Source organism: Psammomys obesus, unplaced genomic scaffold, assembly GCF_907164565.1.
Source record: "Psammomys obesus unplaced genomic scaffold, mPsaObe1.curated_primary_1811, whole genome shotgun sequence".
Taxonomy (NCBI): domain Eukaryota; kingdom Metazoa; phylum Chordata; class Mammalia; order Rodentia; family Muridae; genus Psammomys; species Psammomys obesus.
In genome coordinates, this window is record NW_026596089.1 from 77054 (window position 1) to 102404 (window position 25351).

Consider the following 25351-nt stretch of genomic DNA (forward strand, 5'->3'; position numbering starts at 1 on the left):
TGTGTGTGTGTGTAAGTGGGTGTGGGCGTGTGTCTCGAGGGACAGAGTGATGGCTAATGTTGAACCCTTGAGTGTGTGGGAGGGGCTCTGCAATGTATATGTCGCAGGCGCTAGTGATGATCGCAGCGCAATTTCTGGCATTAACTGCCTTAACTCCTCAATTAGACCCACAGAGCAGGAACTTCAATGTTCCAAGTGCCCCTCTGTTTCCCAAAGTGGGTATATGGGTGGGAGGGGGTTCGATGCCTGGCTTCTGTTTTAGCAGAACCCAGGATCAGTGGAGCTGCAGATTCTCAAGGGTGCACTCACTTACAGGCAGGACACTTGGCAGAGATTGGCGTATCTGGGCTCTCTGTTCTCTGGTTTGGCCCTGCTTCTTTGATGTGCTCCGCCAGTTCCGTGCTGCTGTCACTGCCAGGTTATGAGGTCTTGCTGCAGCTGGAGATTTCAGGGTGGTCACGTCAGTGGGAATCGGGGTAATCAGCCTTTCTGTTCTCTGGTTTGGCCCTGGTTAGTCTTAAACTGGAGGGCTGATGTGGCCCGCCAGCTCAGTGCTGCTCCGACGCCAGGTTAGAAAGTCCCGCTGTAACTGGAGACTGGGTTGCTAGTCCAGATGCTTTCTGGGAAGTCCTGGGGTCTCTTTACTGTGCTCTCCAAGCTTCGGAGGCCCAGCGCCTGGTGTGTCTAGCTTGTATGGCGTTTTTGTCTGGTTTTGGTGAGTATATAGCGTATTCTCTGTCACTGTGGGATTGGGCGGGCCGTACCATCAGTGATGGCGCTCGTGCGGAGCTAGTATGGCGTCTAGCAGACTCGGGCCCTGGGAGGATGGTGCAGCCGCCGCGAGTGAATCTGGGGCTCCGAGACACAGTACTGCTGGCCTTTGCCGATAAAGGGCTTGGGGCTCCGCCTCAGTGGCTGCAGGCCCCAGGCAGTTAGGTCTGCGCTGAGAAAGGCGAGTTGGCTGTGCCTGTGCCGAGGAGGAGGGAGGTCTGGGGGAGGGGAGTGCCGAGAGATCAAAGGATCATTTCTCACCTTCCCCAATCAAGTCCGTGGGTGACCCGAGACCAAGGTTTTCACCTCCTGCGATGTTCCCTGTTGTTTAGAAAGTCTCTCCGTTGTTTCCCTGGCTTCAGAAGTTCTTCCACACATCAGCTCAGAACTTTATCTCTTCCACAGCTCGGAAACTGTGTGTGCTAGTCGCCATCTTCGAGAAGTAAATTCTTTTCTTGGGATAAGGAATAGCAAAACAAAACTTTATATTTTGTAGTAGACAGAAATATATCTTTGATAAAATTCTGTTTCATTAGCTAAAATAAAAAAAAAAACAGTGTATAGCACTCCCAAGATAGGTGCAACCTAAAGATGTTTCATGAAGAAAAGGACAAGCATGTAGGAGACCAATAACTACTGGTCCTGCTTTATAAAAGGTGCTATGAGCCCCTAAATGTGAAGAAGCACACTAAAGGAAAGAGCAAAGAAGAGTAGGTGAAAACAAAGACTCATGAGTAGACATGTATATTAATTCATAAATTATTTTAGACTGCAGTTTTATAACTAAACCAATGATATTAACAATAACTGTATTTTAGGAATAACTGGCTACAGAACATAAAAGGTTGTAAATTATGATCTCAATACCATCAAACTGAATAAGTAATAAAAACATAGCTTTTTACATAATGGAAAGTTGATAGCAACTCAAAATACAATTTTACTGAAATTGTTTAATAAAATTCCTATGAAAACTTCAAACAGTATTATCCAAGAGAATCACTAAAAAAAAACAACAACAAATCATATGCATACACACATAAATCTATCAGCATATATACACAAACATATACATACATATGCACACATACAAACTCACATATGCACCAATTAATATGTTGTTTGACACTGTGAACTAGTCTATTTATCAAGTTAGGAAACTGAGGACAAATCAAAATATGGATACCATTAAAGCCCAGTGAGAGGAACAATTGAGTTTTAAAGGGCTTGGGTACAAGAATATGAGATAAGAATTTCTTACTGGAGCAGAAATGACTCCAAGATAGCTGAGTCTACAAAAGGTCACTCAGCATGATTGACAGCTCTTGAAACCTGGAAACATGGAGCATTCTGAACAACCTGCACACAGCTCAACAGGTGTGAGACTCCCTTTTCCAAATTGCTTAGTTGGTCTGAGCCACTTCCAGGTAGCTCAGCTGCTCTGTGGTTCTTCCAGATAGCATAGCTAAGCTCTGTTCAACTGGTCTGCACCTCTTCTAAGAAGTTCAGCATCTGAGGGTGACTCTCAGCAGTCTTGGCTGTTTATAAGTTCATACAGGGATGCCTGTGGAATCTGGTCAGTTTAGGAAACTATTGTGTTGTTTACTTTCTGAGCTTAAGAAGCTTCTCTGCAGATGGAATGTTTCAACTAATTTTAGAACATCATGGTTTAACCAGATTTCCACCAAGATAGAGGCTTTTACTTCTGAGGAAAACTATGCACAATAATACACAAACACATACATGCACATACAGACCTACATATTGATATACACACACATACTCATACATATATGCACATACAGAGATCTACACATACACCACATACAGATGCTCATAAACATATCACACACACGAACGTGATAGCAAGAAGAGGACAAAAGCAATACAAAGTGAATGGAAAACAATATAAAAATAGAAATAAATCTTAACCACCATGTAATATTTAAGTGACAACTACTTTGTATTTAACTGGAATATATTTCTCAATATAGTGGCTGATAGAAAAATAAACAACAACAAAAAGAAAAAGAGCCCCTTTGTTGACAAGGAGCTCATTTTAATTTTAAGCAAGAATTGTTAATTTGTATTTTATTTTTATTAATTACAGTTTATTTACTATGTATCCTAGCTGTAGCCCCCTCCCAAACCCCTACCAATCCTACCACCCCTCCCTATTCTTCTCCTATGCCCCTTCCCCAGTCCAATGATAGGGAGGTCCTCCTCTCCTACCAGCTGAACCTAGTCTATCAGGTCTCATAAGGACTGGCTTTATTGTCTTCCTCTGTGGACTAGTAAGGCTTCTCCCTCTCAGGTGGAGGTGATCAAAGCACCAGCCCCTGAGTTCATGTCAGAGACAGTCCCTGCTCCCATTACAAGGGAAACCTCTTGGACACTGAGCTGATCCCTCTTGGACACATGGGCTACATCTGTGCAGGAGCTCTAGATTATCTCCATGTGTGGTTCATATTTGGAGTATCACTCTCACAAAGATATTTTGGCCAGATTTTTTAGTACTATTGCTCTCCTTTTGGAGATGCTGTCCTCTCCAGGTCTTTCTATCTCCCCTTTCTTTCATAAGATTCCCAGCACTCTGCCCAAAGTTTGGCATGTTTTGATACCCTGCTGGGTAGACTCTTTCAGAAGCCCTCTGTGGTGGGCTCCTATCCTGTTCCCTGTTTCCTCCCTCTTCTGATATCTGTCCCATTTGCCTTTCTAAGATTGAACGTCTTATCCAGGGTCTTCCTTCTTGATTAGCTTCTTTAGGTGTACAGAATTTAGTATGATTATCCTACAATATATGTCTAATATCCACTTATAAGTGAGTATATACTATATGTGTCTTTCTGCTTCTGGGATACCTCACTCAGGATGATGTTTTCTAGATCCCACCATTTGCCTCCAAATTTCATGATTTCCTTGTTTTTAAATGCTGAGTAGTATTCCATTGTGTAAAGGTACCACAATGTCTGTATCCATTCCTTAACTTAGGGACATCTGGGTTGGTTCCATCTTCTGGCTATTACAAATAAAGCTGCTATGGACATGGTTGAGCAAATGTCCTTGTTGTATACTTAAGCAACTTTTGGATATATGCCTAGAAGTGGTATAGCTTGCTCTTGTTGGAGTACTATTCTTAGTACTTTCTCAGAAAGCTCCAGATTGATTTCCAAAGTGGTTGGACAAGTATACATTCCCACCAGCAATGGAGTATGGTTCCTCTTTCTCCGCAACCTCTCCAGCATGTATTGTCCCTTGAGTTTTTCATCTTAGCCATTCTAATGGTGTAAAGTGAAATCTCAAGGTCATTTTGATTTGCATTTCCCAGATGACTAATAATGTTGAGCATTTCTTTAAGTGTTTCTCTGCCATTTTATGTTCCTCTATTGAGAATTCTCTGTTTAACTCTGTAGCCCATTTTTTAATTGTATTACTTGATTTGTTGCTGATTAAATTCTTATGTTCTTTGTGTATTCTGAATATTAGCCCTCTGTCATATATAGGGTTGGTGAAGATCCTTTCCCAAATTGTGGGCTGTCATTTTTTTCTGATGACAGTGTCCTTTGCTTTACAGAAACTTTTCAGGTTTATGAGATCCCATTTATTGATTGTTGCTCTTAGAGCCTGTGCTGTTGGTGTTCTGTTCAGGAAGTTGTCTCCTGTGCCAATGAGTTCAAGGCAGATCTCATTTTTTCTTCTAACAGGTTTATTGTGTCTCATTTTATATTGAGGTCTTTGATCAATTTGGATTTTAGATTTGTGCCTGGGGATAAGTATGGATCTATTTGCATTTTTCTACATGTAGACATCCAGTTAGACCAGCACCATTTGTTATCTTTTTTTCCTTTTATGGTTTTGGCATCTTTGACAAAAATCAGGTGTCCTTAAGTGTGTGGGTTTATTTCTGGGTCTTCTATTTGATTTCATGGATCCACCATTCTGTTTCTATGCCAGTACCATGCAGTTTTTATTACTGTTGCTCTATAGTACAGCTTGACATCAAGGATGGAGATACCTCCAGAAAATCTTTTATTGTAGAGGATTGTTTTAGTGATTCTGGGTTTCCTGTTACTCCATCTGAACTTGAGAATTTTTCTTTCAACTCTTCTAAAGAATTGTGTTGGTAATTTGATGGGAATTGCATTGCTTTTGGTAAGATGTACATTTTACTATGTTAATCCTGCCACGCCATAAGCATAGGAGATCTTTCCATCTTCTGATATCTTCTTCTAATTCATTCTTCAGAGGCTGATTTTTTTTCATACAAGTCTTTGACTTGCTTGATTAGAGTTCCACCAAGGTACTTTATCTCCTTTGTGGCTGTTGTGAAGGGTGTTGTTTCCCTAACTTCTTTCTCTGCCCATTTGTCTTTTGTATTCAGGAAGGCTACTTGTCTGAAGGGGTTTATCAGATGTAGGAGTTCCCTGATAGAAATTTTGGGGTCACTCATGTATGCTATCATATCATCTGCAAATAGTGATATTTTGACTTCTTTCCAAACTGAATCCCCTTGATCTCCTTTAATTGTCTTACTGCTCTAGGAAGGACTTCAAGTACTGTATGGAAAAGGTATGGAGAGAATGGGCAACCTTGCCTTGTCGCTGATTTCAGTGAGATTGATTTAAATTTTTCTCCTTTTAGTTTGATGTTGGCTATAGGCTTGCTGTATATTGCCTTTACTATGTTTAGGCAAGTGCTTTGTATCCCTGATCTTTCCAGGACTTCTTTCTTTCCAGAATTCCTTTCTTTATTTTTTTCCCCTGACCCAGCTGTCATTGAGTAGCGAATTGTTCAGTTTACATATGTGTGTAAGTTTTTTGCTTTTTCTATTGTTGTTGAGGTCCAACTTTAGTCCATGGTGGTCAGATAGGATACAAGGGATTATTTCAATCTTCTTGTATCTGTTGAGGCTTGATTTGTGACCAACTACATGGTCTACTTTGGAGAAGGTTGCATGAGGTGCTGAGAAGAAAGTAAATTCTTTTGTGTTTGGGTGAAAATTTCTGTAGATGTCTGTAAGGTCCATTTGATTCATGACCTCTGTTAGAGACATTGTTTCTTTGTTTAATTTCTGTTTTGTTGACCTGTCTTTTTTGAGAGTGGGGTGTTGAAGTCTCCCACTATTAATGTGTGGGGATCTATGTGTGGTTTAAGTTTTATTAATGTTTCTTTTACAAAGTGGGTGCCCTTGTATTTGGGGCATAGATGTTCAGGATTGTGATGTCTTTCTGGTGGAATTTTCCCTTGATGAGTATGAAGTGCCCTTCCCCATCTCTATTGATTAATTTTGGTTGAAAGTCTATTTTATTAGATATTAGAATGGCTACTCCTGTTTGATTTCTGGGTCCATTTGCGTGGAAAACCATCTTCTAGCCCTTTACTCTCAGGTAATATAATGTCTTCGTGACTTAGGTGTGTTTCTTTTATGCAACAGATTTTTGGGGCTTGTTTATGTATCCATTCTGTTACTCTGTGTCTTTTTATTGGAGAGTTGAGTCTATTGATGTCCATTGAGAGAGATTAATGGCCAGTGGCTGTTAGATGCTTTGATTTTGGTGTTGATTGTAGTAATGTGTTTGTGTGCTTGGCTACTTTTAGTTTAGCTGTAGTGAGGTTATTTATTTATTCCCCGTGTTTTCCTGAATATAGTTAGCTTTCCTGGATGGTATTTTTCCTTCTTGTATCTTCTGTAATGCTGGATTTGTGGGTAGATATTGTTTATTTTTTTATTGAATGTCTAGTTTTCTCCATGTATGATGACTGAGAGTTTTACTAAGTATGGTAGCCTGGACTGACATCTGTGTTCTCTTAGAGTCTGCAGGGTAACTGTCTAGGCCCTTCTGGCTATGTTGAGAAGTCAGGAATGATTCAGATAGGTTTACAATTATATGTAACTTGGCATTTTTCCCTTGCAGCTTTTCGTATTTTTTCTTTGTTCTGTATGCATACTATTTTGATTATTATGTGGCAGGAGGATGTTATTTTCTGGTCTAATTCATTAGGTGTTCTGTAGGCCTCTTGTATTCTTATAGTCCTCTCCTTTAAGTTGGGGAAATATATACATAGCAGTGGTATAGCTGCTATGAGGAAGCACTATTCCTAATTGCACCAGATTGACTTCCAAAGTGGTTGTACCAGTTTACATACCCACCAGCAATGAAGGAGGGTTCCCCTTTCTCCACAACCTCTCCAGCTTGTGTTTTCACTTGAGTTTTTTATCTTAGCCATTCTGATGGGTGTAAGGTGAAATCTTAGGGTTGTTTTGATTTTCATTTCCCTAATGGCTAATGAGGTGGAGCATTACTTTAAGTGTTTCTCTGCCATTCAATATTCCTCTATCGAGAATTCTCTGTTTAGCTCTGTTCCCCATTTTTTAATTGGATTACTTGGTTTACTGCTTTTCAGCTTCTTTAGTTCTTTATGTATACTAGATATTAGCCCTCTATCAAATAAAGGGTTGGTGAAGATTCTTTCCTAATCTGTAGGCAGTTGTTTTGTTTTGATGACGGTGTCCTTTGCTTTGCAGAAGCTTTTTAGTTTGATGAGGTCCCATTTATTGATTGCTGCTCTTAGAGACTGTGCTGTTGGTGTTCTGTTCAGGAAGTTGTCTCCTGTGCCAATGAGTTCTAGGCTGTTCCCCACTTTTTCTTCTAATAGATTTAGAGTATCTGGTTTTATATTAAGGTCTTTGATCCACTTGGACTTTAGTTTTGTGAAGGGTGATAAATATGGATCTATTTTCATTTTTCTGCATGTAGACATCCAGTTGGACCAGCACCACTTGTTGAAGATGCTGTCTTTTTTACCATTGATGGTTTTGGCTTCTTTGTCAAAAGTCAAGTATTCATAGGTGTGTGGGTTTATTTCTGGGTCTTCAATTCGGTTCCATTGATCCTCCTTTCTGTTTCTATGCCAATACCATGCAGTTTTTATTACAACCCAGATGTCCATCAATGGAGGAATGGATACAGAAATTGTGGCATTTTTACACAATGGAATGCTACTCAGCAATCAAAAAGGAGGAAATCATGAAATTTGCAGGCAAATGGTGGGATCTAGAAAAGATCATTCTAAGTTAAATATCCCAGAAGGAGAAAGACAAACTTGGTATATACACGCTTATATAGACCTACAAGATATGAAATAAGAAAGCAGACACGGGGTATGATGATCAATCCTCACTTAGAAAGACAAATAAGATGTGCATTGGACATATGACAGGAGTCTACCGCAGAAGGCATCTGAAAGACTACATAGCAGTGTTTCAAAACAGATACTAAGACTCATAACCAAACCTTCAGGCAGAAGGGGAGTTAGTTGACGTGGAAAGGATAGGAGCTCCACAAGGACCAAATATATCTGGGCACAGAGGTCTTTTCTGAGACTGACACTCCACCAAGGACCATGTATGGATATAACCTAGAACGTTTGCTCTGATGAAGCCCGTGGTAGCTCAGTAACCAATTGGTTCTTCTTAGTAAGGGGAACAGGGTCTATTTCTGACAGGAACTCAATGTCAGGCTCTTTGACTTCCCCACCCCCCATGGGAGGAGCAGTCCCGTTAGGCTACAGAGGAGCACTTTGCAGCCAGTCCTGAAGATACCTGATAAAACAGGGTCAGATGAAAGAGGAGGAGGTCCTCCCAAATCAGTAGACTTGGAAAAAGGCAGGGAGGAGATGAGGGAGGGAGGGTGGGATTAGGAGGGAATAAGGGAGCAGGATACAGCTGGGATACAGAGTTAATAATATGTAACTAATAATAAAAAAAATTAAATTAAATTAAAAAAATATTTTCTGGGCCTTGGAGGAGAGCAGCTTCTTTTTCCTCTAACCCTGTTATTCTTAGGGTTTTTTTCTTTTCACATTGTTTTGGATTTCTTGGATGGTCTATGTGAGAATTTTTTACATTTCACATTTTCTTTGAGAGATACATTGATTTCTTCCATTGTATCTTTCACAACTGGGATTCTTTCTTCCACCTCTTGTAGTCTATTGGTTATCCGTACCTCTTTAGTTCCTGTTTTTTTTCTCTATGTTCTTCCTCTCCATAATTTCTCCCATTTCTGTTTTCTTTAGTTTTTCCAAATATATCTTCAGATCTTGGGCTGTTTTGTTGATTTCCTTCACCTGTCCGACTGTATTTTCCTTCAACTCCTTCATCTGTTTGTTTGAACATTCCTCAGTTTCTTTTATTTCTTTTAGTGATTTAATTATTTCCTCTCTAAATGCCACAAACTGTTTGGTTGCAGCTTTCTGTATTTCTTTACAGACTGTCATAATCTGTTTGTCTTCATCTTCCTGTATTTCTTTAAGGATGGCGATAAGTAGTTTCAAGAAAAAAATTTAAAACATCTCATACCAGAATCAACTTAAAGGTTTACCTGAAATCCCCGCCCCCCAAAAAAAAATGCTCAAAAAAATCAGAAGCTCTCCTGTATATCAAAGAGAAAAGGAATTTAGGGAAACAACACCCTTCACAATAGCCACTAATAACATAACGTACCTTAGTATGACTCTAACCAAGTTCGAAAACAAAGAAACAAACAAACAAAAAAACTTCAAGTCTCTGAAGAAAGAAATTGAAGACGATATCAGAAGATGGAAAGATCTCCCGTACTCATGGATCCATACGATTAACATAGTGAAAATGGCCATCCTGCCAAAAACAATCTACATATTCAATGCAATTCCCATCAAATTACCAGCACAATTCTTTACTGAACTTGAAAGAAATATTCTCAACTTCATCTGTAAGTACGAAAAACCCAGAACTGCTGAAATGTTCCTGTATAACAACTAATTATCTGGAGGTATCTCCATCCCTGTTCTGAAGCCATACTATGGAGTAATAGTAATAAAAACTGCATGGTACTGAAATAGAAACAGAATGGTGAATCAATGGAATAGGATTGAAGACCCAGAAATAAACCCACACACCTACGAATACTCGATTTTTGACAAAGAAGCCAAAACCATTCAGTGGAAAAAAGAAAGCATCTTCAACAAATGGTGCTGGTCCAACTGGATGTCTACATGCAGAAAAATGAAAATAGATCCATATTTATCACCCTGAACAAAACTAAAGTCCAAGTGGATCAAAGACCTCAACATAAAATCAGATACTCTAAATTGGTTAGAAAAAAAGGGAGAAAATGCCTAGAACTCGTTGATACAGGAGACAACTTTCTGAACAGAACACCAGCAGCACAGGCCCTAAGATCAAAAATCCAGAAATGGGACCTAATGAAACTGAAAAATTTCTGTCAAGCAAAGGACACTATCTTCAGATCAAAATGACAGCCTACAGAATGGGAAAGGATCTTGACCAACCCTACTTCTGACTGAAGTCTAATATCCAGAATATATAAAGAACTCAAGAAGTAAAATAGCAACAAATCAAGTAATCCAATTAAAAAATGGGGTAAAGAGTTAAACACATAATTCTCTGTAGAGGAATATAGAATGGCAAGGAAACACTTAAAAAATGCTCAGTGTCCTTAGTCATCAGTGAGATGCAAATCAAAATGACCCAGAGATTTCATCTTACACCCATCAGAATGGCTAAAATAAAAAACTCAAATGACAATACATTCTGGAGGGGTTGTGCAGAAAGGAGAACCCCCCTCTATTGCTGGTAGGAAAGTAAACATGTACAACCATTTTGGTAATCAATCTGGCACTTCCTCAGACAAATAGGAATAGAGCGTCCTTGTTATCCAGCTATACCACCCCAAGCATATATCCACAATATGCTCAAGTACACAACAAGGACATTTGTTCAAACTATGTTTGCCGCAGCTTTATTCGTAATAGCCAAAACCTGGAAATAACCCAGATGTCCCTAAGTTGAGGAATGGATACAGAAATCGTGGTACATTTACACAATGGAATACTACTCACCAAGTATTAACTAGGAAATCATGATTTTTGCAGGCAAATAGTGGTAACTAGAAAAAAATCATCCTGAATGAGGTGTCCCAGAAACAGAAAGATACACACGGTATATACTCACTTATTGGATAGTAGTCATATAATAAAGGATAAACCTACAAAAATCTGTACACCTAAAGAAGCAGAGTGAGAAAGAGGACCCTGGGTAAGATGATCAATCCTCACTCAGAATGGCAAAGAGGATGGACATTAGAAGAAGGAGAAAAGGAAACTGGACAGGAGCCTACTACAGAGGGCCTTTGAAATACTCTGCCCAGCAGTGTATCAAAGCAGATACTGAGACTCAAAAACAAACTTTGGGTAGAAGACAGGGGATCTTAGGAAAGAAGAGGAGACAGTAAGAATTGAAGAGAACAGGAGCTCACAAGGAGAGCAACAGAACCAAAATATCTGGGCACAGGTGTCTTATCTGAGATTGATACTCCAACCAAGGACTATGTAGCCCATGGCATCTCAGTCTCCAAGTGATTACCCTAGTAAGGGGAACAAGGACTTTCTCAGACATGAACTCAGTAACTAGCTCTTTGACCACCTTCCCCTGATGGGGGAGCAGCCTTGCCAGGCCACAGAGGAGGACAGTGCAGACATTTCTTATGAGACTGGATTAGCTAGGTTCAGATGGTAGGGGAGGAGGACATATCTTATCCTTGGACTTGGAGAGGGACCTAGGAGGAGATGAGAAAGGGAGAGTGGGGTTGGGAGGGGAGGAGGGAGGAGGCTACATCTGGGATACAAAGTGAATAAAGTATAATTAATATAAAAAATAAAAATTTAATTAAAAAATACCAAGTTAAAATAAAAGAAAATTATGAAGAAATTAAAGTCATATTTTAAATATCCATTGATGAAATTGTTAAAAAGCCAGGGGATGAAGAAGAAAATATCTGTGGATGAAAGGAAATATAAACAACATGCCATAACTTTAAGAATATAGAAAAAAAGTTTGCCAAACTTCTTAGTTCAAAAAACTGGAAAAGGGAGAAACTAAGATTATCCTTAACCAAAGGAAAGAAACAGTAAAGGTAAATTAGAAATAAACATACTAGTGAATACAGAAATAGAAACATATTCCAGCTAAAAGTTGAGTTTCAAAAAATAAAAAGGCAAATCTTTAGTTACAATAACTAAGATGAAAAAGACCCAGTTAAACGAGAAAAAAAAATATAGTGCAACCAATACAACAAAAATACAAAGGACTAAAAGAGACAAAATAGACAACGAAATATTTAAAAAATTGCATAATCTGGAAGACATGAACACATTACTTGCAACATATGCCTGCCCAAGGACTCAGTTAAGAGGAAATCAAATATTTATATAATCCATTAAAATACCCCCAACAAAGAAAAGCCACAGAGTAGATAGCTGCACTGATAAACTCTACAAACATTTCAAAAATTAACAGAAAATTTCCAATAATATGTTTTAAAAGAGGAAACACTTCCAAACCCATTTCATGATATCAACTTCTCCCAATACCAGAACCAGAAATAGATTACAGAACAAGAAGTAAAAACTGAAGGCAATATCTACTCTGAAAAAAAAAATATGAATCTTCATAATTACAAGAAAGGATTAATAATACATTAAATACCTTAAATACAGACAATAACCCAGTGTAATTTATACCTTGTATGTGAAGATGGTTTTACATATAGTAATTGATCAGTATTAAGCACTACAAAAACAGAATGAAAATAATATTTTGCAAGTTTGAATAAAAAGTCCCCCAAAGGGTCTTTCATTTGAATATGTGAGTCCCAGGCCATGGACCTGTTACTTAGGCATGTTTGGGATGTATAGCCTTGATAGAAAAAGTACATCACTAGGGCCAGCCCTCGTTTCAAAGATTTGTACCATTCCTAGTTCACTCGCTCTGCTTTTTGTTTCCTGTTAAAGACCTGCGCTCTTATTTGTTCCTGTCATCATGCCTGCTGCTTGTTGCAATGCTTCCACACAGGATGATGATGATAGACTATTATGCCCCTAGAACTAAAAGCCCCAAGTAAACCCTTGTATAAATTGCCTTGTTCACAGTATTTTATAACAGAAACAAAAAGTAGCTAAAATATCATCAAAAATACAGATAAAATGACTGTATTAAATACCTTCACAAATTAAACATAGATGAAATGTATCCCAACATGATGGGGACTGTATATAAAGAGTCCATAAATAACATCACATTAAAAAATAAAACTCAAATAGTTTCCTAGACCAGCAGAAGATGAAAATGCACACTTCTGTCACTTCTATTAAATACAAAGTTGAAAGTATTAGTGTATAACACAAAGAGATAAACAAAAGGATGAAAGGGTAGAAAGAGCCTGAAAAGGGGAGCAGGGAGCAGAGGAGAGAAGCAAACAAGTCTATGCATTCGAAAGAAAGAACATTGCCTTCTTTTTTGTTTCATTGTTTCTTTCTTTAATTATTAGTGTTATTTTTATGATTTATTCACTTTATTCGGTTGTAGCCTCCTCACTCATCTCTTTCTGGTCCCACTGTGCCTCTCTTCTTCCATTATCCCTTTCCCCTATTCCACTGATAAGGGAAGTCCTTCTTCCTACTGTATGACCCTAGCCTATCAGGTCCTACCAGAAATGCCTAGATCTTCTATCTCTCTGAGCTCTCTAGGATGCCCTACCAAGCAAAAGTGACCAAGAAACAGGCAACTTATTTCATTTCAAGACTGTCTCTTCTCCTCTTACTAGGGAACCAACATGGAGTCTGAGCTGTCTATGAGCTATATATGAGCAGGGGTTCTAGGTCCTCTCTATGCATGATCTTTGGTCTCTGCAGTGGCCCCCTGGGACCAGGTTTTTGTTGTGTTTTGTTTTGTTTTGTTTTGGCTTTGTTGGTCTCCTTATGTGGCTCCTGTACCCTCCAGGTCCTTCTATCTTCCCCTTCTTCCAAAAGACACTCTGTGCTCTGTCCAAAGTTTGTCTGTGAGTTTCTATATTTGCTTAGATACCCTGCTGGGTATCATCTTTTAGAAGACATCTGTGGTAGGCTCCCATCCTGTTCCCTCTCTTCTATTGCTTATCCTGTTTTTTCCTTCTGAATAAGAATTAAGCATCTTCTTTAGGGTCCTTCTCACTCTCACCAAGGGACAGATCATTAAGGAAGAAGCTAAATAGAGAAACAAGCATTGAGTTCATAAGTTATGATCTTAATATGTAGAATCTCTAATGGCCCCACATGTAAACATTTGTTAGTTGAAAAATACAAAAAAATTAGATTTAATATACTTTGCTTCTGTATAAAAAGTTCAATATATTTGTATTAGTATCAAAAATGAAATAATAATAATAAGCTTGAACAGAACCTGAAATATTTGGGCACTGTAGACTACAAAAATTGATGAAACAAGAGGATATAAAAATTAAATATTCAAGAAAAAAAGCTGTTTTTCATTGAGAAACTGGATATTGTTTTTATTTAAGTATGTATTTATTTTTTTAATTTATTTATTTTTATTCACTTTACATTCTGGCTGTAGCCACATCTCTGGTCCCCTCCAAGTCTCACACTTCCTTCTTCCCCTCTTACTCCCCCTTCCCCTATTCCTCAGAAAAGGTAAGCTCCCTTTTCCATCCATCCCAGCTCAACAAGTTGCATCTTGTCCTCTTCCCCTATGGCCTGTCAAAGCAGTCCCACCAGAGGAAAGTGATCAAAAAGCTGGCAAGTGAGTCCCTATCCAATGCAGTCCCACTTCCTTTACTAGAGGACCCACATGAAGCCTAAACTGCTGATCTGCTACATCTTTGTAGGAGGCCTAGGTTCAGTTCTTGCATGGTCCTTGGTTAATGCTTCAGTCTTGGTAAGCCCCTCTGGGCCCTGATTAATATGCTCTTTTGGTCTTCTTGTAGAGGTCTGGACTTGTCACCTCCAGGTACCCCCCCCCACACACACACACATTTTTTTTTGCACTTGTCCACAAGGCTCCCTATGTATCTCCTACTATTTGGTTGTAAGTCTGGGCATCTGTTTTGAGTCTTTGCTAGGTATAGTCTCTCAGAGGACAACTCTGACAGGGTCCTATCTGAACGCTTAGCAGAGTATCTTTCATAGTGTCAGGGTTGGCACTCTCCCAAAGGGTGGGACTTTGGGCAGGCAATAATTGAACATTTCCTCAATCTCTAATTTATCTGCTTAATTTTTATCCCTGCACATCTTGTAGGCAGGAAAACTTGGGTTCGATGGTTTTGTGGCTGGGTTGGTGTTCCCTTCTCTCTACTAGGATAATTAGTTAGAAGGTGTCTAGTTAGAAGGTGTCCTCTTCAGTCTATGGACTCTGCTACTAGGTGTCTCTTCTTGAATCCCCTTCATATCCTCCCAGGAGCCTAAACTGACTTAGGTCTCCAGCTTGTCACAGAGATACTATCACCTTCAGTTTCTCTTTTCTCTACAGGCCTTCTGTCCTCTCTCCATCTCTCTCCCCAGGTCTGATCTCTACCCTCTTACCTTTCTATATACCCTCTCTTACATTTTTCCTTCTCTTCAACTGCTACGTGTATTCCATCTCCCCTTCCAAATGAGATTTATGGATCCTTTCTTGGATGCATTGATTGCTGTTATTGATCTTCTTTGGGTCTGGGCCTAGTAGTAAGTTTATCCTGTGTTATAATTAAAAATGAGTACATACTATGTGTGTATTGCTAGGTCTGGATAACCACACACAGAATGATCTTTTCTAGTTCCATCCATTTGCCTTCAGATTTTATGGTATCTTTGTTTTTAATAACAGGGTATTATCCCATTGTGTAAATATGCCAGTTTCTTATCCATCTTTTAATTGAGAGGCATCTAGGGTGTTTCAAGATTCTGGATTTAATGAATAAAGCTGATTTGAACATAGAAACTGGATGTTGCAATGATTCAATAAAATTCCTATCAAAATACTAATGGCAAAATGTTCAGAAATAGAAAAAATTATAGTATTCATATTAAATTCCAAATAACCAAAACAATCTTTAAAAGAAGAAACAAGTCTAGAAGCAATAATCTATTAGACTCCAATATTTACTGTAAAGCCTCAGACATGAATAGAACATCATTTCATAGCCAAAGATATGATTATTAAAATTTCAACTCAGGGACTGAATGCCAATTTCCCAAAAGAAGACTTACAACCAACAAACCAATACGTTTATAAAAAACTTCAACATCACTGTCATTAGGGAAATGCACATCAAAGCTACACTTCAATATCTTTTGTCAGCCTTTTAGAATTACTCTTAAAATAGCGAAACAAAAGACATCAATTATTGGTGAGAGTGTGGATGAATTAAACTATTGAATGTTTTTAGTCCCGTAGCAAATCTGTGTGTTAGCTGTGAAAGGACAGATAGATAATCTTGCTTGATTCTTGGTTCTCATTTATCTGCTTGTTTATTTTAAAACTTACTGGAAATTTTATTTTCCTCCTTTATATTGGTAACAACCTTAAGTATCTTAATATATCTGCTTTATATAATCCATAGATAAAAATGTCTGTTTAGAAGAAAAATATCTGATAACTACATTGACCACCGAGTTTTAAGTGTGTGGGCCCCCAGCATATAATAAAATACATGCAAATTAAATTACAGACTGCATAGTGTTGTTAATATTAATTTAACAATTTAATGAATCAACTGTAGTAATTAAATTTAATGTAATGATATGACCAGATAATATGAACAAAAATATTGTGTAACTACTTACAAATATGCCTCAAACAAAATCTGATTCGTGCGTAGAACAATAGCAATAAACAGTAAGAAAGTTCACAAAAATTGGCAGCTTTTCTAAAAAAATATTCCATGATAGTGAGGAAAATATAAAAATATTACTAAGTTTTTAAATCTTTTTAAAAATTGTTTATTTACTATTTATTATAATTTATTCACTTGGTATCTCCACTGTAGCCTCCTACCTTGTCACCTCCCAATCCTGTCCTCTCTCCTTCTTCTCTCCCTATGCCCCTTCCCTAGCCCACTGATGGGAGAGGTCCTTCTCCCCTTCCATCTGAACCTAGCCTATCAGGTCTCATCAGAACTGGAGGCATCATCTTCCTATGTGAGCTAGAAAGGCTGCACCACCCCTCCATGTGGGAGGTGATCAGAGAGCCAGCCAATGTGTTCAAGTCAGTGACAACCCCTGATCCCCAGACTAGGGAACCCACTTGGAGACTGAGTCTATGGCCTACATCTGAGCATGGAATTAATATCTATCACAGTACCAACTTTTAATAATCAGAATCTATACTGTAATCATCACTATACTAAACACTAACATTAAGAAATTTTAAAAGATGGAAGGGAAGGAGAACTTCCCTTATCAGTGGACTTGGAGAGGGGTATGGTTCAGGAAGTTGTCTCCTGTGCCAATGAGTTCTAGGCTGTTCCCCACTTTTTCTTTTAACCGATTTAGGGTATCTGGTTTTATGCTGAGGTCTTTGATCCACTTGGACTTTAGTTTTGTACAGGGTGATAAATATGGATCTATTTTTATTTTTCTGCATGTAGACATCCAGTTGGACCAGCACCATTTGTTGAAGATGCTGTCTTTTTTCCATTAAATGGTTTTGTCTTCTTTGTCAAAAATCGAGTATTCGTAGGTGTGTGGGTTTATTTCTGGGTCTTCTATGTGGTTCCATTGATCCTCCTTTCTGTTTTTATTCCAATACCATGCAGATTTTATTACTATTACTCTGTAGTACAACTTGAGATTGGGGATGGAGACACTTCCAGATGATCTGTTGTTGTACAGGATTGTTTTGAAGATTCTAGGTTTTTTGTTTCTTTATATGAAGCTGAGAGTCTTTTTTTCAATGTCTGTAAAGAATTGAGTTGGTATTTTGATGGGAATTGCATTGAATCTGTAGATTGCTTTTGGCAGGATGGCCATTTTCACAATGTTAATCCTACCAATCCATGAGCACGGGAGATCTTTCCATCTTCTGATATCTTCTTCAATTTCTTTCTTCAGAGACTTGAAGTTTTTCTCAAACAGGTCTTTCATTTGCTTGGTTAGTGTCACCCCAAGGTACTTTATGTTATTAGTGGCTATTGTGAAGGGTGTTGTTTCCCTAATTTCATTTTCGGCCCTTTTGTCTTTGGTATACAGGAAGGCTTCTCATTTTTTTGAGTTGATTTTGTATCCTGCCACTTTGCTGAGGGTGTTTATCAGCTGGAGGAGTTATCTGGTTGAATTTTTGGGGTAGCTCACGTATACTATCATATCATCTGCAAATAGTGACACTTTGACATTTTCCTTTCCGATTTGTATCCACTTGATCTCCTTTAGTTGTCTTATTACTCTGGCTAGGACTTCAAGTACTATGTTGAAGAGGTATAGAGAGAGTGGACAGCCTTGCCTTGTCCCTGATTTCAGTGGGATTGATTTAAGTTTCTATCCATTGAGTTTGATGTTGGCTATAGGCTTGTGGTATATTGCCTTTACTATGTTTAGATATGTGCCTTGTATCCCTGATCTCTCCAAGACTTTAAACATGAATGGGTGTTGGACTTTGTCAAATGCTTTTTCAACATGTAAGGAGATAATCATGTGGTTTTTCTCCTTCAGTTTGTTTATGTGGTGGATTACATTGATGGATTTCCGTATGTTGAACCACCCTTGCATGCCTGGGATAAAGCCTACTTGGTCATGGTTGATGATATCTTTGATGTGTACTTGGATTCGGTTTGCAAGTATTTTATTGAGTGTTTTTGCTTCAATGTTCATAAGAGAGATAGATCTGAAGTTTATTTTTTTGTTGGGTCTTTGTGTGGTTTAGGTATCAGAGTGACTGTCACTTCATAGAATGAGCTTAGTAATGTACCTTCTGTTTCTATTTTGTGGAATAGTTTGAGGAGAATTGGTGTGAGCACTTCTTTGAAGGTCTGGTAGAATTCCACGCTGAAACCATCTGGTCATTTCTCTGAGAGCACGATTTGTTTCCTCTTGGTTATTCTCAATTTCTTTGGCTATTTCTCTGAGGGCTTTGTTCATTTCATCTTTATGGGCCTCTAATAGCTGGAGAAACAAAGTTTTGAGGTCGTTTTCTTGTATATCTAGTGAATTGAAGTGTCCATTGTTTTGTGGGGTTGCTGGTGAGGTCATTATGTCCTGATTTTTGTTGGGAGTGTTCTTACGTCTGCCTCTAGCAATCTGGTTATTTATAATCCTCACTGTTTGTTCCTCGAGATTGTAATTCGGGCTATGATCGTCTCTTTCTGTTTTCTGGACTGTTTTTTCAGGAAGATGAGAGAGGTTCACTGGTTTGGGAATGTGCACTGTGGTTTCAGTTTTGCCTAAGTAAGGAATGTGACACTGGCACTATTCGCATGCGCTTTTAGTGGGTGCAGTGTGCATGTGCGGATTCTCTGACTATTGCAGTGGCCTGCAAGCCACTATTACGCAGTTCCGACTGAGATCCAGGGATTATTTGCCTGGATTACCCTGGTGGACCCGCAAGGCAGAAGCTTCAACGTTGGGGTCGCTATCCCAAGAATCCCTATGATGCCCACACTAGGGGTGTGGGTGCCAGGGATCTCATCTGGTTGCTTCTGTGGAGAGGCCCTGGGTCTGGGGAAAACTCTCCCTAGAAGGCTCACTCACTCTCTTGCAGGACCAGTTGGAATGCACAGGGGATCCCCTTGCTCTCTACTCTCTGATTTGGTCCTGCTACGGAGAATGCGTGGGTAGGCTAACAGTCAGCTCTGTGACTGCAGGACTCGGTGTCCACCTTTCCTGTGTGCTGCATCTCTGTCCTTTCCCTCTGCCAGGAGGAGTTATGTTGACTGGTCCCAGGTAGCATGGGAAAGAGTTAGGTTGAGTGTTCTCAATCCCAGATCCTGGGCCCAGATCTCTCTACCAGAAGCAGCCTGGTGGAAGAACCTATGTTTGCTGATCCCGAGAGAGTGCCAGGTAGGGTTGAGTGTCCTCAGATCCAGAGCTTGGGTTTCTCTGCTAGGGGCCGCTTGGTGAGCTGGAGAGAGGGTGCTGTAGAAGGGGTTGGGACTTCTCAGTCTGATCCTGAGCCTGGGTTTTTCTGCCAGGGGTCAGGGGGCGCAGGTGATAGGACTTATTACTACGCTGGTGCTAGACCTTATTGTGCTGGGCCAAGGAGAATCTCAGGACGTGTTGAAGGACCACAGTTCCATATTCTGAGCTGAAGTTTGTTTGCTAGGAGCAGCCAGCAGCACTGGGGTCCAGGCACTGTGAAGCCGCTGTGTGCCTCTTTATCCTTTGGCTCCTCCGCGGCAGGGTTATGGCTGCCTTTGGGGGAGTGCCCAAAAGGATTGGGTTTTCTCAGCCCCAATCTTGGGTTGGGGTACAGACAATGTCGTCTGTGGCAGATTCTGCTGCACGCCTCCTGCCTCCTCCTAAGAGGGAGTAGGGATTTTGAGCTGGGCGCACAGCTGCTCTCCGCGAGTGGCAGGAGCTCAGTTGTGATGGCGGTGGGTACCAGCAGTCAGGGAGATCTTCCAGGAAAAACTGGGTGACCCGTGATCAGTCTAGCAACTTTCCTTCCCCGTGGGGTTTTCTTGTGACTGGGACTCTCAGTCTCTGGCACCCTTGTGCCCACCGATCAGCCTGGGAAAGTGATGGGGACACTCAGGCTTGGGGCTCCAGCCCGGAGACCCAAAGCCCACATTACCTGGGATCTCTTCCGGGTTCTGGCTGTGCATGCCAAGAGTGGACCAGACCTATTCCCACACTGTGGGAGCCTCCCCTCACCTGGGAAACACGATCACTGTAGTTTTAGGGCCCAGAGTTCAGTCTCCCAGTTGCTGCACGAAGAGTATTGTCCCGCTTCTCAGACACAGTGTTCTCCCTGCACTGCCATCTTGGCCCCCCTCAAGAATTATCAATAGAGGAATATTGAATGGCAGAGAAACACTTTAAAAAAATATTAAACATTCTTAGTCATAGGGAAATGCAAATCAAAACGAACCAAGATTTCAGCTTATACCCATCAGAATGGCCAAGACCAAAAACTCAAGTGACAACACATGCTGGAGAGGTTGTGGAGAAAGGGGAACCCTACTCCACTGCTGGTGGGAATGTAACTTGTATAACCACTCTGGAAATCAATCTGGTGCTTCTTCAGACTACTAGGAATAGCGCTTTCTCAAGATCCAGCTATATAGCTCCTAGGCATATACCCAAAAGAGGCTCAAGTACACAATAAGGACATTTGTTCAACCATGTTTATAGAAGCTTCATTTGTAATAGCCAGAAACTGGAAACAGCCCAGATGCCCCTCAGTGGAGGAATGGATACAGAAATTGTGGTATATCTACACAATGGTATATTACTCAGCAATAAAAACAAACAAACAAACAAAAAAACAAAACAAGGAAATCATGAAATTTGCAGGTAAATGGTGGGATTTGGAAAAGATCATCCTGAGTGAACTATCCCAGAAGCAGAAAGATGCACATGGTATATACTCACTCATATAGACATATAATATAGGATAAACCTACTAAAATCTGTACACCTAAAGAAACTAATCAAGAGGGAGGACTCTTGCTAAAATGCTCAATCCCTATCCAGAATTGCAAAGAGGATGGGTATCAAAAGAAGGCAAAAAGAGATAACAAGTCAGGTGCCTGACACAGAGGACTTCTGAAAGTCTCTGCCCTGCAGACTATCAATGCAGATGCTGAGACTTATGGGCAACCTTTGGGCAGAGTGCAGGGAATCTTATGAATGAAGTGGGGAAAAAATAAGATCTGGAAAGGACAGGAACTCCACAAGAACAGCAACAGAACCAAAATATCTAAGGACAGGGCTCTTTCCTGAGACTGATACTCCAACCAAGGACCATGCATGGAGATAACCTAAGACCCCTGCACAGATGTAACCCATGGCAGTTCAGTATCCCAGTGGGTTCCATTGTAAGAGAAACAGAGACTGTCTCTGACATGAACTGGTTGGCCTGTTCTTTAATCACCTCCTCCTGAGAGGGAAGTAGCATTACCAGTCTACAGAGAAAGACAATGCAGCTACTCCTGATGAGACCTAATTGACTAGGATCAAAAGGAAGTAAAAGAAGACCTCCCTATCAGTGGACTTGGGGAGAGGCATGAATGCAGAGGGTGGAAGAATGGAGGGATTGGGACAGGAGGAGGGTGGGAACCACAGGGGGGATACAAAGTGAATAAAGCAAAATTAATAAAGAATTTTTAAAAAAAATTTAAAAAAGAAAGGTATCTCTAGGAAAAAAGTTGAGGAGAAGAGGTCTGAAAAACTTTTATTTCAGGCCATGGTTCTTTTAAGATCTTTATTAAAGTACTGAGATAGGTCACTGCCAGAACAGTAGACACAGTCATGTACTTTATACACTGGAAATGAAAAAAAAATTAATCATCAAAACAAGCAGCAACAATTGTGTACTTTTTATGTTTGTTTGCTCCTTGAAGAGCAAGACCTCGATATTGCAGTTGGAATCCAGAAATCTGCGTTATGAGTTTGCCTTTACAGAAACATTGTTCATTCTTCAGGTAGGAAATAAAAAAAAGGTAAAATTTCCCTCACCATAAAGTCCAGCTGCTACGGTACCTAAAAGCCAAGTGGAACATCTCAGACATTCTGTACAGTACCCAACCATTCACCATCAGGATCTACTGTCCATGTTGAATAAACATGAAGTAGCAAACTGCTTCTCAATTTTCTACCAGAACATTCTTGACTGTGCTCTATGTTTGCTTATGAACATGTTGGATCACATATTTCATCTCTTGTATAAGAAACTACCCATGTGCTATTGGTGCTCTGGAATGTCAGGGCACCCTAGTACATTTCTGCTTTGCTTAAGGCCCTTGTTCTCATCAAACACCAAGATGCAGCTGTAAGGTAAAAAGAAAACATTATTAAATTATTTCATTTTGTAATTTTGTTACAGTGTTTTATGCTTGTTTATTTTTATTTTGTTTGCATAAGTTTTTGTATGCCTTATGTACTGGATGCCCTTAAACCAGAGATACAGGTGTCTGTGAGTCACTATGTGAATGCTGCAAATGGAACATGAGGCTCAGTAAAATCAACAAGTGCTCTTGGTTGATCCATCATTCCATTCCCTTCCCTATTTTGCATTTGTATGAGCTATGTGCAGTCCTTTTATACAATAATACTCTCAAAAGTATGAAATAATGTTCATACTGTAGAATAGATGTTGAAATCTAGTTCACCATTACTTTTTTAATGTAAAACAATTTTTTAAAGAGCAATCTAAAACAACAAAAGATATGTGGTATAAGATAATAGTGAAGATCATAATATCATGAACCATAAACTACAAATTTTGTGTACCTGATTGATTTTAGATAATTTTTAAAAAAGAATATTAAAATAAACATTTGTTTCAAATGCCCTAATATCCAGTTAAAAATTAGTTTGAACTTTTAAACTAAACCATGATTATTATGTATTTTCTATTTTCATTAAATTAATATGTACTTTGAAGTCACTCTCCAATATCACCCTCTGCAATTATTAGCATGCAGATTATATAAATATGCTAATAGACTTTGAAATGGTGAAATGCTATCACTTATTTCACAGCTACTCTTCCCAGTCATTTTAATACAATAATCAGGTCTAATAAATTGGTCCATAACCTAGGAAACCATCTAGTATGAATCAGTAGAATCTTCCAGCTTCTTGGTTGTCATAGAAACTGATTTTATCCAGCATGCTAACACAACACACCTTTTAGGCAGAGTTGATTAATATAGCAAAGAAGTTTAGAAAGAAGTATATTCACACTGTGCTACAACTTTAATAAATGTGATATATTTTCTGATATACAATATCCTATTTAAAATCCTAATATATATGTTAGAAAAAATGTATATAATTAAAATGAGAAGATAAAGTAAGTTCTTTGAGAGGAAATCCAGTATTTCTGTCATTAATGAAGGATTACATTATCTCCTGTCATTTCAGATTAAGCAGTGTGTCTGCATGACTTGCCCAGCAACTCACTCATTCATACTGAGATGCTCAATTGTTCCCACCATTACCTCATTGTGACAATGTGAGTGATCAAAAGATTTTCAAAATCCAGCATTGGTATTCACTTAACTGTATCATCTTCAAGATTTAAAATGTAATTTCTGAAATAAAGAGAATTTAATTAGAGCCTTGAAACAACTAGGCAGTGTTTTCTGTGAAAATAATAGAGATCCTGAGAGTGAGGTATTTGTACTTAAAGGTTTTACATATAAAGCATTAGAAGAAAATGAGTCATTATTTTTCATGAAGTACATTTTTATAAATTATTTCTTTCATGTGATTGACATAGTGGCAATATAATATGAGAAAATTACTAATCCTAAAATGTCAGCATCTCTACCCCAATACAGAATGTCATTAACTCTCTGTCAAACATGAACTTAACATTAATAAAAGAGTCTAGGAAAGAATAATCCATGGTAAATATGCTCATATTTACTATACATACACACATACATATAATGTTTATATAAAAATGTATTTGTGCATATATGTGTTACTCAAATATACACCTATGTTTCAGTGTGAATAGAGGAAGGGGAGGGAAGGATGGAGAGAGAAAGACTTCCTTATCATCTAATGCTGTCTCCTATTATGGAACTAACCCTATTCAGTTATCATTTTTCTGTCGATATTTTCTACTCATTTCAAATGTAAGCACACAGTCATAATGTTGTCAACTAAATGAATGAACCCTACCTAATTCTTTAGTGCCATCAATCGTCAATGAATTTTCAAAATTTCTACCTATATCAGGAAATTCAAAGATTGAGATCCAAATATAGAGACACTGAAGCCATTCAACTTTTATATTTGTCTCTGCTTATCTTTTTTATTTTCCCTTTCACTTGAGATTTTTTGAAAACAGAATACATTGTCTCAGTTGTTTTATTACTGGATTTCCTGAAGAAACCTTTTTATTCTGTGAATTGATAAAATTTCACTTTTTAATTTTCTAACTACTTCTCTTCTGAGTAATAGATGTTATGTCTGTCCCCATATTAAAAGGCCAAGTATCTGACAATCTTAATTTTGCCTGACAGAATTCATTAATGATAATTACCATGATATATTATTTGAGGTTTAAAGTACACTAATACTTATTTAATATAACAGCTGGAAATTTTCATAAAATGCTTTATTTATGAATTATTATACTATTATAGAATACAATTTATATAGACATGAAAGAACAAACACTGATTCGTTTATTTAAAAACACAGGGGTCTTCCCAGAGACTCATACTCCAACCAAGTACCAGGCATGGAGATAACCTAGAACTCCTTCACAGATGTAGCCCATGGCAGTTTAGTGTTCAAGTAGGTTACATAGTAATGGGAAGAGGAACTGCCTCTGACATAATCTGATTGGCCTGCTTTTTGATCACCTCCTCCTGAGGGGGGAGCAACCTTACCAGGCCACAGAAGATGACAATGCAGCCACTCCTGATGTGATCTGATAGACTAAGAGCAGAAGGAAGGAGAGGAGGACCTCCCCTATCAGTGGACTTGGGAAGGGGCATGCATGAAGAAGGAGGAGGGAGGGTAGGATCGGGAGGGGAGAAGGGAGGGGCTTATGGGGGATACAAAGTGAATAAAGCGTAATTAATACAATAAA